Source organism: Empidonax traillii, unplaced genomic scaffold (assembly GCF_003031625.1).
Source record: "Empidonax traillii isolate 1590-97213 ecotype Southwest subspecies unplaced genomic scaffold, ASM303162v1 scaffold6155:size6452, whole genome shotgun sequence".
Lineage (NCBI taxonomy): Eukaryota > Metazoa > Chordata > Aves > Passeriformes > Tyrannidae > Empidonax > Empidonax traillii.
The window spans coordinates 2,150-5,088 of record NW_020961348.1 but is presented as its reverse complement, the minus strand read 5'-3'; the positions used below and the strand labels follow the sequence as shown (position 1 = coordinate 5,088).

At 40.5% G+C, this 2,939-nt stretch overlaps 1 long non-coding RNA gene across 1 annotated transcript; it reads left to right on the top strand.

The window, feature by feature from the left end:
- Positions 1–308: 308 nt before the first annotated feature.
- Positions 309–2,304, top strand: LOC114073352. Its single transcript, XR_003574314.1, has 4 exons — positions 309–376; positions 1,254–1,348; positions 1,657–1,820; positions 2,084–2,304. It is a non-coding gene; the product is annotated as an uncharacterized LOC114073352 (long non-coding RNA).
- The last annotated feature ends 635 nt before the right edge of the window (positions 2,305–2,939 follow it).

Below are 2,939 nucleotides of genomic sequence, written 5' to 3'. Positions count from 1 at the left end.
CTGTGGCTGTCCCATCCCTGGAAGTGTCCAAGGCCAGGTTGGACGGGGCTTGGAGCCACCTGGGCTAGTGGAAGGAGTCCCTGCCCATGGCAGGGGTTGGAACTGGATGGTCTTGAAGGTCCCTTTCCAACCCAAACCATTCTGTGATTCACTCTTTAGAATTGGTTTCATTTTAACTTGTTATTTCTTATTACAATAATTAGTGGAAATCTGGCCTGGTCAGAACCCTACATTACATTATCCTGTTTTTCTCTTCCCTATCCTTAATTCATATCCTGATGCCTTTGGGTTTTTTTTTTGTTTTTTGCAGGAGACACCAACAAATGGAACACAAATTAACTTAAGCCTACACGGGGCTGGTGACACCTGAAGGAAGGTAGGCAAGATTGATACATAAAGATGTGCTCCAGACTAAGGTAATGGTGATAACAAATGCTGGTCTGGTGTGTGAAGTTTGGTGTCATATCTGGTTATGATGTGAGAGAACACACTCATCTGGATGCCAAAAACAAACAAACACTTGTGAGTGGCTTTGCAAACACAGGAGAAGATGTTGAAATGTGGTCCTAAACTCAGAGCTTGAGTTTCTCTGGGTCACCTGATGCTTTGTTTAGTAGCTATTAAAATAATCAAGGATATTCTTATTGAAATTGTAGCATTGTCAATTATTTCTGATTGTAATCTGCAGGAATAATAATGTGACAGACTCGTTGTCCTCTTTCCAATTGAATCCCCAAATCTGTCTTCCCAAATTCATTCTGAATTGAGACTTTATTATAGAGGTTTGTTATTTAGAGTCCCCAGAAAGAGTCTGACCACGGACTTCTGGTGAATGTTTTTATTTCAATGCAAAATGATGAAATGGATTAAGACTTTTACTCAGAATAGGAAACTTAAAACTTTGGGAGAACTCTGAAACAGTGGTTTTTTTTTTTTCAAAGTCTTTCCATCTTTGCTGCTCCCCAACATTCAGTTGGTTTCCCAACATTACAGCTGCCATAACTGACTGACCCAGCTATGGGATTTTTTTGGAGCCAGATGTTCATCAGAGAAACTGTTCAAATGCTCAGTGAGACAGAAGTGTCCTTTAATGAGATAACAAGAAGGAAGGGATGCAGTCTTTGAGAAGCTTTTAGAAGCTTTTAGTTTTAGAGCCTGTCTTCCAAAACATAAATATTTTTTCAAGTTTCTTTCTTGTAGCTCCCAGGAGTTGGGAAGAATAAGGGACTTGCATTTCATTTCTCTTCTTGCAGGGAAAGTGGAGAAGCTGTGCTCTGTGCTTTTAATCTGGTGTGTTGGGAGTACGTTTTGGAGCATGTTTGCCACTTAGCAGGGAAGTGAAATTCAGGTATGATCCATTTTTTTTTTTAAAAAGAAGGCAAGTTGATTTTGATTATGACATCATTTTATCTGATTTGTTATTGTCATGATGTTACTGTTGCCAAAAACCATTTCCCCCTCAATTGTATTTGGCGATCTTTAATGAGGTAAAAACTCTAAAAATAATATTCTTGTGGTTGTCAATCTGTGCACAGAGTCGTGCTGTGTGATAAAAATAATCCTTCAGTTAAAACCCAAACCAAAACCCGAACTTGTTTTTATGAGTGCATTCAAATCCAGCGACACCTCTGTTCTGAAAGCATTTTTTTCTTCTAGGCACAAGGGGTTGTAAAAGTAAAGAGCCAATATGGGGGAGAAGAAGGCAGAACCACTGGACTTTGTGAAGGATTTTCAGGAATATCTCACCCAGCAGACTCACCATGTCAATATGATTTCCGGATCGGTTACTGGCGACAAGGAAGTGGAAACTCTCCAGGGAGGTGAGCTCATTTCAGGGCCATAGATTTGCCTTTTTTTGAGAGTGACTGCACTGTTTACAGTCCAGGTAATTATGCAGGTGCTGCAGTTGCATGGAAGCATTTCTGACAGCCATTTTCACGTCACAAAAGATGTGTGTGTACCTTCGTGGTTCTGTATATTTAAAGACCAAGGGCATAGAGAAGCAGAAGGTATTTGGCATATTCACACAGCGTGACAGTGTCCTACAGGTTCCTAATTAAAATCTGTGTTGTGTTGCCCACAGCTGGGACAGAAGGTGATCAGAATGGTCTGGACCATCCCTCTGTTGAAGTTTCACTGGATGAAAACTCAGGAATGTTGGTGGATGGGTTCGAAAGGACGTTTGATGGAAAGCTGAAGTGTCGATACTGCAACTACGCCAGCAAAGGAACAGCTCGGCTCATAGAACACATCAGGATTCACACAGGTATGGAACGTTCTGCTGGGCTGGGCTGTGGGCTGTTAACTCAACATGGTGGTTGGTATGTGAGGAGCTGACTGTTCAAGCAGCCTGATTGTTCTTAATGATTAGAACTGGGGTTTGGGTTGGTTTTTTGTAATTGTGTTTTAAAGGTGTGCCATGTACCTGTTTAAACCATGCAAATTCCTGCTGACATTTATTGTGAGTAACTCTGTGGGAGTAAAGCTTAGCATGGAAACTTCAGTGTAAACTAAAGGGCTCTAAAATTAGCTGTTAGTATTTCTGTGCTAATCAGAAAAGTTGTTAGCTGGGCCTTTTCTTCCTCTGTTGTTTAGCTATGAAAATATTCCTGTTCTCCACAACATTCTGGATGTGAAAGTACAAAGCATAGTAATAAGAATAAAGTTTTTTTTATTGGTAGCTTGAAAGGTGCTTGTGAAGTCTACTGAGTATATTGCACTGATACAGAAGACTTCAGGGCTGTTAACTAGAGTAGTAAGAAAAAAAAAAGTTGTATTCTGCAAAGGATGAAAGTTTTTGTAGGTTTCCAATCTGGTATGGACTGTTCCAAAACTTCCAAGTGTCTCCTTTCAGTGGTCTTGGGTAGTTTGGGACTCACCTTGAAGGAAGCACATTGTTGTAACTGGGCTATAATTTGTCAGGTACTCCAGTCAGACTC